We start from the raw sequence: 12,725 nt of genomic DNA, 5'->3' as shown, positions 1-12,725 counted from the left end.
GATATTTGGATTCAGTTCAAATTAGAAAAAGAAAAACTTATACATTCATATCAACACAGCACTAGGCTAAATGGAGAACATCGATTAAAAAAAAAAAAAAAACCTGCACGAGGTCATAGGCTCCATAGGTAGAAATATACATGTACAAGATTTTATTTCAGGACGACCTACACTAAAAGTTGCATTTCATAAAGTCCAAATATGAGTTAGGAGGGTTGCAAGACATAAGAAATATTCTTAGAGGTAATAATGTTGAGATGGACTTCAGATACAGGGAAGAAAAAAATTCTTATCTACAGCCATGCCACCCTGAACATGACTGATTTCATCTGATCTTGGAAGCTAAGCAAGGTCAGACCTGGTTAGTACTTGAATGGGAGACCACCTAGGAAGACCAGGTACTGTAGGCTTTAAAAAAAAAAAAAAAAAAATTCTTGACAAACAAACCAGTTCTGTCAAAAGTAAAGAAATGGAGAAATCTAAGACAGACTTCTGATACAATAAGAACAGTAACTAATCAGGTATGAATCAGGTGCTGCCCTAAGTAGATTCTATGTGTTAACCCAGTTAATACACAACGACCTTGTGACATGGACACTCTCATTATCTTAGTTTTATATGTAAGAAAATTGAGCTATTCAGAATTATTTTCAGTGTATCAGATTTTCTGACTTTTATGATGCTGGAGAGAAGAGAGAGTGCTATAAGGCATAATGAGGGATGAGTACTGAAAAGATACCTTTTAAAAAGTCATATTATAGAGCATTTAAATGTCCTTTTATAACTCATCCTTTTTAATCCTCTAACATTATCCTCCAAGCATCCCCTTATATTTTATTTTATGATGCTGCTATATTAAACACCTTCTAATTCCTCAAATCACCATTTTTACTCTTAGTTCTGGGTGTTTAGAACTGCTGTTTCTTTTATCTGGAACACTTTCTTTCCACAGACACCAATATAATTTCTTGTTATCAAGCTGGGCTCAGTTTATATGTCATTTTTTCTGGGAAGTGACTCCTATTATTTCCTCTCACTTTTTGGTTTGTATATACACCCTGGCTCTGAGCTAGCATAGGATTCTCCAAACTCTTTTGGAAATTATATTTTTTTGCTGCAATTATATGGTAAAGTGTGTCCTCCTCTGGACTTAAAAATTCCTGAGGACAGAGACCTGATCCAGTTTATTCATTATGGTAGCCCCTGTGCGAATACGGTAACCTAACAATTAGCAGGCCCCGAATAAATGTTTTTGAATGAAAAACTTTGTTTTCTGAATGTAATAATAAAAACAGTTTTTGAGATGTTAGTGATGTGTACAGATCCATATTATGGAATAGTAATTTTTCTCGGTGCAAAAAAAAAAAAAGAGTTGTCAGAAATATAATAGAAGTAATGAGTGAATTATATTAAAGCAGAACCATTTTAAAAATTGTACTTGTGGGAAAAAATGTGTGTTTGAGTATTAGGGGCTAAAGACTATATAAGCATTTTAATCTGTTGTTTTTGTGCCTAGAATTCATTTATCTTTATTTTGGTGGTTGTATTTGGTTTTCCTTTTGAGAACCATTTTTCAGGGATATACATGCAGTGTGACTAAAGGCCAATGGGAATTGGCTCCGGGAACTTCTCCAGAATTATTGGAAAACATGCCTTCACTTTTTATCAAATTGACCAGGCTGAGAGAATATAAGCCTGGATCTACCCATCTGCCAGTAGTCATCATCCTCGCTCTGTGGGTAGAAATGGCCTAATGATATTTCCCCAAACAGGGTAAGGCTAAATCAGAGGACAGAGAGGCCTGATGCCTTTCTGACATTGTTTAATTCCTGGACCTGCTCTTGACTTATTACACAAGTCAGTAAATGCTATTCGTTTTGTTTTATTTTGTTTTATTTTTTTTTAAATAATGTGAATTGATTTTTTTTCTCACTTGCAATAAGTAAACATCTGTCTAAGGTCAGTAAGAGGTGGCAAGTTATGAAAAAAATGCCAATTTATTTTCTAAAATAAAAAAGAAAATATAAATGATAACACAGAACAATTTTTGAGAACCCATGCATCATTTATATTTTACAATGTTATGTCCAGCATAATGCAAAGTTAATATATTGCTTACTGCAATTTATCAAAATTAATTTAATTTTAAAATATATTGTATTTTAACAATTCATATTACTTTTTTTTGCAAAGAAAGCTGAATTTCCTAGCTATCTGAAAACTAATTCACCTAATTATATTTTTGTCAATTCAATTTAATTTTGTCTCAACATTAACTCTGTATTTCATGTATATGTAACTTTATTATAATGTAACAATTTTATTAAATTATATATTGTAGTTTCTAGGTGTAATTTCTTGGTAACCTATATAAATTGTTGAGTTTATTTAATTGCCCAAATTAATCATTGCTAATTACTTTTTTTTTCTTTTGGTATGATGCACCTACCCAATAAAAAATGTATGCACATACAATTTCTTAACACCATCTTTATGGACAAAGATGGTCATAAATTATATATATGTTGTTTCTTAACTGTATTCTTAATTTTAAATTCCCTTTAAATTTAACTATAAACAAAATAAATGGGCATTTTCTTTCCTTTTTAAAATGATTTTTATTTTTCAGTTACAGTTGACATTTAATATTATTTCAGATTAGTTTCAGGCACATAGCATAGTGGTTAGATAGTTATATAATTTACAAAGTAATCCCTCGATTAGTCTAGTAGCCACCTGGCACCATACATAGTTATTATAATATTATTGGTTATATTCCCTATGTTATACTTTATATCTCCACGATTATTTTGTAACTACTGATTTGTACTTCTTAATCCCTTCACCTTTTTCCACCCAGACCCCCCAATACCTATCTGACAACCAACAATTTGTTTTCTGTATCTATGAGTTTGTTTCTGTATTGTTTATTCATTTATTTTGTCCTGCGTATTCCACATGCAAATGATGGGCATTTTCTTGAAATCATATCTTTATCATTTACTATTATGAAGACTGTAGAAAATCCTCCATTGATTTCTCCTAAATTGTCAGGAAACAATGTTATTCATATCTTGATTAGATAATATGTAGAAATTTCATATACAAAAATTATGATTTCATTTCTTCTCAAAAAGTATATCTGAAGAATGTTTTTTTGGTGTGCTTTTGGCAAGATACTTTTAGAGTTTAAAACAGTTCAACATAATTAGCATTTATAAGCAGTTTTCACTACATTTTCCTCTAAAAATGACTTCATTTATTGTTTGTTACTTGCATGAAAGATATGTAATATATATGCAAGTTGTAAGCATAATACTATATTAAGCATAATAATACAATTATTACTCATGAACTATCTACTCAAACTAAGAACTAGAAAATTTATAGTAATTTGAGTCTATTGAGCAGTCCCTCCCCTAATCCTTGCCTCTACCTCCTCTCTCCCAGAAATCTAAATAATTTATCAAATTGATTTTCCTAAGAAAACAGTAAAATTTATAAATTTGTTATGGCATTTCTTAGAACAAACTATTGTGTATATGAAAAAGACAAAATGCACCGAGAATAATCTTTATTTACCAGACAACTTTTTAAAAAAAAATAATAGAGAATCTGTGGTTCGTGCTTCTGGCATATTGAATCCAACTCTGGATTTTATAATAGCATAACAAAAAGATGTCCTGCTGACTTTGAGAAATCTCATAAAGAGCAAATTTAAAATATTGGAAAATTTATTACCTTTCTAAGTTGTGTTGCTTATGGATCTTCTTCAGCAAAATTTAATAGACATATAGTTCCTAGTTTAGAAATAGCATTTCTTCCTAAATTTTACAAATTCCTGAGTGTGTAAACTCATTGAAGTTAAACGTAGTCTTAGATTTTTAATTTAACAATATGTTCCATTTGGGCTGCCAAAGTAACTCAAAGGAACCATTCTGATTTGACAGTGAAGAGGTCAAACAGCCATGAACCTAAAAAGAAATCTGCAAAAGTGTAAAAGTGAAAATAACCTGGAGTTATTTAGCTCTGATTTTTATTTTAGGATTATTTGTGTCACTCTGAAGAAATTTATGAATGATCTGATGGCCCTTAAAGAATGGGTTCATTATTTCTCAGTTATGCGGATTGTGGAAAATCCTTTGTTGATTATTCCCGTCATCAAAGAACAACGTTATTAAATTATATAATAACATCATTCATTCAGTCAACAAATGTTTTATTGAAAAAATATTTATTGAACCTATGCTCTGTACCAGGCTCGATCTCAGGCTCTGAGAATCTAAGACAAATTTTCTGCCTCATGGAACATCAACAAACTAAACTGATCATGATTTTAAAAATTCAGTATTAAAACAGTAATGCAAATTCCAAATAGAAAACATCATTTTTCTTTTTAACTTTTTATTTGAATGGTATTTTATAGACAAAGTCTAAAATTACATCTTCTAAAGGCCAATAATTACTTTTGGAATCATGAAGTCATTTATTAAGTAATACATTTGAGAAGAAGCTATGGCTTTAAGGATATTCAAGAAATAAGTTTAGAGCAAGAACGGTAGGTATCATTGAAGATTTGCAAATTAATACAGACTCCATTCTGAAAACATAAATCTTTATTAAGCCAATTTGTGATACTAAGAAATATTAATCAGCAGAAATATTAATATCATAATTTAATTTCCTTGCCTTTGTAGTAGAATTGTACTTCCGTCTAGATTTGAGATTAAGAGAAATTTCATTTCTTACACATCTTTAAGGGATTTATAATTATGTTCTATAGAACTGCATTGAAGAGATATAGATTTTAATATTTACTTGCACATCACATTCTTGTTTTCATAATTTGTATAAATTCTTATGGAGGCAAATGCATGTTACCACCCAGTTAGGTCTGTGACTTTACTTCCCAATGGAAAGGTGGCTGTCTAAATAGAACAATCCTTACTATTTTACCAGACAACACTTCTACATTGTTTGAAATAATAAGAACTACACAGGATCCAATACGTTATTGAAGTTTAATTTATTGATGCTCAATTCATGTTCCATTACTGGTCAAAGCCATCAAAATAAAGTTGTTGTTTTTTTTTTAGTTAAGAAATAATGTGTTGCTTCGTAGTTCAAAAATACAAAGCAGATAAATACATTAGTTAATTGTTATAGCATAATTCCTGAATATAGATGATTTGGTTGGCTAATGAGTGTAAAAGAAATTTATTATAAAATATTAAACAAATATATCATAGAATCTAAAGATGGTCACAATCCTTTCCCTCTCCCTGTATCTACACCCTTTTGTCATGTGGCTTTGCAGCCTTTGTAGCTATAAAGGCAGAGCTCTTCCTACAGGGTGAAACTGATCTAATCTTTTAACTATTTTGGCTAAGAGAATGTTGTGGGCATGGGTTCTATGGAATGGATTTCCACTTGATATCTCAAAAGCTATGTGCTTTTACTCTTATGTTTCAACCATTACCACCATAAGAACATGGCCAGGCTACCCTGATACAGAATGAGAGACATGTGAAGAAAAGCTGATCACCCCACCTCAGAATATTTCAACAGCTATCCAACATACAAAAGCATGGAGGGCCCACTGAGGTCAATAGCGCTTCCCAGCCCATGACTGCAGATGGAGTGAGCTGTATGCACTTACTCTTATTTTTCCGCAGGAGCGTTGTGGCCATTTTTTAATGCATGATTATTGTGACTTTAAATAATTGATAAAAGAACTATTTAAAATATTTTCAATATCTATCTTAAATTCTTTGAGGATTAAAATATGAACAAATTAATTGTACAGTGTTCTCATAATAGATCTTTTAGATGATAAATTCTAAGATCTTGAATCATATTGTTAGTTTCCTTTTCATAATGTCTCAAACATTTGCACTTGAACAACTTAGCAATAACTCATTAGAAAAGGGTGGAATGAATTAGTGATATGAGAAAAAATAAATAAAAATCTATAAAAACTTACAGAAGATTTTCTATAACCCCAGTCCTTTTTGTTTGAATGAAATAAATAGCTTCAGTAAAACTCAAAACAATTAATCCTTAATTTACATTTACTTTTACTAAAATATTTTCCCATTCTAGACAGAATTAAATCTTAGTAGATAAAAGTATATTTTAATAAGAATTCTTATGTTTAGGGAAAACTCAGTTTTGATATGTCTATCATTTTAGATTTCCTTCAAAAATCACAAGTACAACTAACATGAAAATGAATTAAATTCATCTTACTTTATCTACATATAAAAAAGATAAAAGTATAATCACAGAGACATTCAAGTGATAGAATAAATGGTATAAAATGCAATTAGAGTTTTTGAACCAATAATTATGAGGGTTTCATATCTGTACTTCTCTTTAACTTTGGATCTAGCCTGCTCAATGTCATATTAAATCTATAATTATAAATTGTATTCTTATAACACTTCAATAAAATGTTCACAATAAACCCATTGAAGGTGCTTCCTTTAAACCCTAAACCACAGATTAATGACAGCGTTAATCAGTGTTAATTCCTGTAATTCTAAGGTGGTACAAATAGATACATATTTTTTATTTAGATTGAAAAAATTACATTATTGCAACGAAAAACTCAATCAGTAATAAGTTTCAAAGCTCACTGGAAAAACTTGTCCTCCGTTTAATTCAAAATCTCTTCCAGGCCATTCTTTTGGTAAGGAGTCTGGTGTTTAAGGGTTGATGTTAGTTAATGAAAGTAGTAGACAATAAAAATGCTTTATTTTCAGGGATATACAAGTGAAGACTATTTTTTCTTTTTAACTTTGTTATTTTTAATTTATCTCATTCTTAAACTTTTGACTATGGAAATGTTTTCATTTATTCCCTTTTAAAATAGCCATCTCATATGTATTTGTTTTTCTGCACTTTTAAGGCATTTGCCAATCTCTACATTTCTTTGTGATTACCCCCTCTGACAATTGCTTGTTTTCCCACTGGAATGTGCTGGAATTTTATGTTTTGCTCTATGACCTAAGAGTAATGTAGACTAATTCAAAAACTATGTTATTTTTCTTTGTATGTTAGCAAAAAATAGAAAACATAATATAAATGCTAATGCCTGGAATTTAGAGGAACAAACAATTATTTTTATTGACCTCTTAAAAATTATTAGCTAATTTAAACAAACTTATTTTAATATCTTATATGAGTTACAGTTATGTCTTATGAGGCACTTAGATTTATAATGATAGTAATCAAGGCTATTATTTATTATTTGCTAAATCCATTTCAGGAAGAGAATTAAATCGATTATCCTATAAAGCCAGTATCAAGGAATTATCCTTATTTTAGCAATGTGGCAGTTGAGGCTTACAAAGGAGAAGTGACTTTCAAAAAGTTGCGGAACTACTACGTAGTAGAGCCAGAATGTTACCAAATGTGTCTGAACTTATATGTAATGTAGTCAATCGCCATTGAGTTTCCAAGATATTTTTTCTGATAAATTTCAGCATCATCTCTGCAACCCTCCTCTCACCATTAGCATGTGTATTTAATTTTTTTCTAATAAATATATCTTGTTAATTAAAAGACAGTCTTTATTTTTATAGTTATTTTCATATAATAATATAGCAATAATCTTAATTTTAAGACTATGCAGAAGCATGATGTTCGAGGATGACAATATTAACTGGAAAGATACCAATTGGGCATTGTAAGATGATGCTAAATAAGAAAAGGATTAGGTATGTTGTCAAGATGCATCAGGATGCAGAAGAATGTCTTTGAATGTTGACATTTAAAAAAACACACACACAATAAATGCAATGTCATTGAAATGTTTAGTTTTTAAATTCAAGTGTTTAGTTTTTAAATTAATGATTTCTATGCCAGAGCAGACCCATGGTATTGCTGGGCTTACTTTAATAAAATTGAACCAGAAATTAAAAAGGCTCTTCTAATCCTTGCTTCATCATGAACTAGATTTTAGAAGTCATTTGATTTTGTTAGAACCTCAGGATTCCCATCTATAAAATGAAAATTGTTAGTCTGCTTAGCATAATAATCTCAGGATACATTCATACTATTACAAATGATAATATTTCATTTTTTCTTATGGCTGAATAATATTTTATTGTATATATGTACCAAATCTTCTTTATCCAATCATCTATCGAAGGATACTTTAGTTGTTTCCATGAACATACAATACGATATACATATGACATCTTATTGAATTGTACACTTGAAATCCATATACTTTTCTTAACCAATATCACCCCAATAAATTTAATATAGCAGAAAAGGAGGCTGTTATAATCTCTGTACCTAATTAGTTGTCACAGAAATGCAATCTATTCTAATCAGTTCAATGACATGAAGTGATCATCTACCATGTGCAAGGTTTAGGAACTATATAAATGAAGAAACCTCTACCCTTATTTTAAGGATTTTGCAGTCTCTTATCTGAGGTAAACATTGAAATACATAATATAATGTGATAAGTGCAATAACATTCTTATATTTAAGGTATAGAAAAAAAGTGATTCTGTTCATTTAGGCGATTTGAAATTTCCATAAAATGAGTGTCTTCTTTGACACACTTCTCATTGTATCCTCAAATTTGTTGTCTTTTTATTACTGAGGATATGGCCCTCCCAGCTGCCCGTTATAGGTCCCAACCTCCTTTGTAGCTGTGAGTGGCCAGGTTAGCAAGAATCATTTGTGCAGTTTCCTCACTTAAGCAAAGATAAACTACCTTGAATTTTATCTCATTTTTCTCCGCTTGCAGGCTGGAATGTGTATTATTTGCATCTCAGCTTGGACCATGCAGAAGAGCCCTATATCCAATAAATGGCAGAGCAAAGGAAGTCAGGAACCTGGATCCCTGTATGACTTCACAGAGCACAGCTGCCCCACTAATCTAAGCCAACTAGACAACTACGTGAGAAGAAATACACTTGTTTGTGTCTCTTTGTTATAATTATCCTAACTTAGCCTTCACCTTAATTGACACACATTTGAAGTAGCTCTTGGTATTACCATACTACCGAGGATGAAGAACAGAGTGGTTGGAACTAAAGTTGAGAAGGCAGTAAGAAACTAGATCTTTAAGAGGCTTAAATGTCATTAAAAATATTCTGACGGGAAATAAGATTAAACAGAAAAAAACGATTTGACTGTGAAAGAAAAGTGTGTTGTTGTTGAAAATGAATTTGCTTAAAATGACATAAGTTGTCCATTAAGGAGTGATAGCTCCTTAACAGGATGGCAGCACCACGAAGTAGTCAACATGACCCAGATGGGCTAGGACATTTTATCTAACCAGGTCCCACACACATTAAAAACACATTAATATTTTAAGTTAACCCTCTCTAGTCGAACTTATAAATCCTGTCAAGTATCTTTCAGCATAGTGAAAGGAACTAGCCATCCATGGATAATGTGTTAACTAGTATCTGCACTAATACTTCCAATATTAATCGGATTTAGAATTTGTGACATTCAGTTCCTCCGAGTTTTAGCACACAGTGACATGTCAGTGTATAGCTTTTTAGCCAGTAGAAAATCAATTCCAACTATCAGTCGAGTAGTGACAATTTGTATTGTTTCACTCAAGAAAGAGCAGTTAAAACTTATCCTTTTACATCTCCTCTTACACCATCGATTTCTTTTATGGTCCTCTGTAGATAGTCATAATAAAAAAAAATAATAATAATAATAACAAGCAGGGCAGAGGATATGCCTAACTTACAAATGTATATATCTGTTTATAACAAAACATGTTTCCCTTCCTCCTTCTAATCTGGCGATTTCCTCTCACTCTTATATATAGAAACTAGATACCTAAATATTAATTTTTTAGGATAAGGAGACCAATGATCCCAGTTTGCCCAGGAATGAGGAGTTTCTTGAGATGCAAGGTATTCAGTGCTAAAACCAAGAAAGTTCTGGAGAAAATGGGAGAATTGTTTACCCTATTCCAGGAGGGGATGGGGAAAGAGAAAAAAAAAAAAAAAAAAGAGAAAGGAAGGATAGACAGATATAAATTAAAGCATTTAGCATTGGGGACATTTATATTCATAATAATCTAATTTTTAAGCTTTTTTCAATTATAAAATTTTTGTTTACTACTCTATTTTCAGCTTTGTAACCCTGAAGCTGGGAGTGTCAAAATTGACAATTTCTCCTTTATCCTTTAATTTCCTCTGTCACTAGGGGGATCTGGAAGGAGAGAGATTTTAGAAGCAGGAAAAAGAGAAGAGATACTTTCTCTTTCCTATTTATTGCTGTCCCTCTCAGCATAGCCCAAGCAATGACATTTTACCTGGACAATCGGGTTTTTTGACAATCTCAGCAAGAGAACCTCATTATTCCTTCTCATACATATCCACATAAACTGGACAATGCTACCACCTCAGCAATTTTAGTTCCAAATCTTTAGCGCCCTTCTTCTGAGTTCTTGAGTTACTAGCATCAGCCAGGCTGCATGCCTTCCTCAAATGTCTCAGCATCGGCTCTGTCTGACCCCTTCCCCGAGCTTCTAGATTCTGATAATTCTGTTTTCTATGGCTCATAGCTACTTCCTACTGTTACTATCTTTATGTTACCTCAATAATCCTTTTTCGCTTTTTCAGCCCTCCAAATGTAAAATCAGATTACCATATTAAATTTTCTCTAGTATGAATTCCATTTCTCTGTACAAAGCTTGACTGAGGCAAGCATTAATTTAAAATTAAAACGTCCTATAAAAATATTATTAAATATGTTCTGAAACAAAAAATAAATTTAAAAGATACCAACCAATTAGTTAATTAGCTTTTAGCTAAGGTTATTTACTATATTAGATTTCCTCCAAATATAATTATAATTTTCTAATAAATAACTGAAAATGAGGTTCTAATTTAAGAAAGGCCAATTGTGTCACTTTGAAATTTTATCAGGTATTAGAATAAGGAACAAAAGTAAATTTACAAAATCTTTTTATCTAACTAACATAAACACAATTTGCTTATTTTTTAGAAAATGTAAGAAAACACAGGAGTTTTATACTCTTTAACTATAAAGATGAACTACTCTCTAGAGCACATTTAAATTATGTAGCATATTTACTATTTACTATGTAAATATAAAGGAAACTAAAATAGGAAATTATATAACACATTAACACATTTAGTTTCCATCCTATTAAAAAATAAATCACGATTTCTATTGCTTTCTAGCTACAAAAAAATAGGTTTATTTATATAGTAATATGACAATATTTTATACTTTTTTTATAAGCATTTCTAAATGATTAATTTCTAACATGGAAGTTTCATTACTTTAGGCACAGTTGTAAACCTTTTAATTATATATTAATTTATAATTTAGTTACTTTTCTGAGGTAGGATTATTATTGTTCCTATCTATAAATAAGAAAATGGTGGTGTAAAAAGGTTATATAACTTACCCAAGTTCACATAGACTGATCTTAATTTGCAAACTATCCATCATGGCTATAGAAGGAGCAGGTGCTATGATTCATAGGAAAGTTACTACCAGGACACTCAGTGTATCCTAAGAATGTGAGCTGGTGTGGCACATAGGATACAAATAAAGAATTATCCATCCAATTGGTTTCCTTTATATTCCTGGCTCTTCTACTAGAGTGTTTCCTTTTCTGCAAATGACAAATGCATAGTTTCCTTTTCTGCAAATGACAAATGCATGAAGCATTTAAAGTCATTTATGTCACAAGTTCTTCTAAATGATGATGGCTATTTTATTATTATGGATATCTGAGGCTAGAGACAGAAGAAGAAATAAGATGGAATTTTCTCACATTGTAACCTAAGAACATAGATATTAAGTTAAGAAGAAATAAATGAATAGAAGCTATGATTTTGGTTAAAAGTCCCATTCCTTATAAACCCAGATCAGACTTCTGACTTTAGGTGCTATGCTTAAAAGAGTTGCGGTATTTCATGAATAATTTTAGAGCAGCACTGTCAAATAAAACTTTCTGCAATAATAGAAATCTTCTCCATATCCAGATGTGGCTATTGAGCACTGGAAATGCTAATTGTACACATGAAAATCTAAATTTTTTATTTCATTTAAATTGGAATAGCAACCTGTGTCTAGTAGTTATGTCATTAGACACTTTAGCTTTGGGGGTATATGGAGCATAAAGAAATGAGAACTTTTGAGACTTACAAAATGGAGCCATGACAATAATGTCAATTGTAACTTAATGCACACAATCTAATGCCTAAAATCACAGAAACGTCACCCATGACTGTCCTGGATAAGAGCCTATCTGCAGGAACTGATAAGCACGAGGATCCCACTTTGTAAACTGAACACCTTAGACAGAGAGTGCTCAAGCTTAACCCAATAGCATCACGGATAGGTGTGCTAAGAGCAGAAAACTGACCTTCTGACCCATCGTAGCCACTGGCTTGGGATTTTTATACCTTCACTCTGTCACGTAAGACTGTACTTCCTCTCTCTATGTGTTGTGTGTTAACCTGTGTGAGTACCCAATTGGTTTATCTGAAAAGGTTCCACTCAACAAACCTGGCACTATGGAAAGACACAATAGCGTTCAACAGTGTTACTTCGATCTACGGTCATGTCAACCTGAATAAACCCGATTTCGTCTGATCTCGGAAGCTAAGCAGGGTTGAGCCTGGTTAATACTTGGGTGAGAGACCACCTAGGAAGATCAAATGCTGTAGGCGTTGTAAAAAATAAATAAAAAATAA

At 31.5% G+C, this 12,725-nt stretch overlaps 2 pseudogenes; both read left to right on the top strand.

The window, feature by feature from the left end:
• The first annotated feature begins 291 nt into the window (after positions 1-291).
• LOC111730100 lies at positions 292-410 on the top strand (annotated as a pseudogene).
• Positions 411-12,582: 12,172 nt separating this feature from the next.
• LOC111730175 lies at positions 12,583-12,701 on the top strand (annotated as a pseudogene).
• Positions 12,702-12,725: the final 24 nt, after the last annotated feature.

The sequence above is a fragment of the Pteropus vampyrus genome, unplaced genomic scaffold, assembly GCF_000151845.1.
Source record: "Pteropus vampyrus isolate Shadow unplaced genomic scaffold, Pvam_2.0 Scaffold9, whole genome shotgun sequence".
Classification (NCBI taxonomy): domain Eukaryota; kingdom Metazoa; phylum Chordata; class Mammalia; order Chiroptera; family Pteropodidae; genus Pteropus; species Pteropus vampyrus.
The sequence above is the reverse complement of the archived record's forward strand: the minus strand, read 5'-3'. Positions and strand labels throughout refer to the sequence as shown.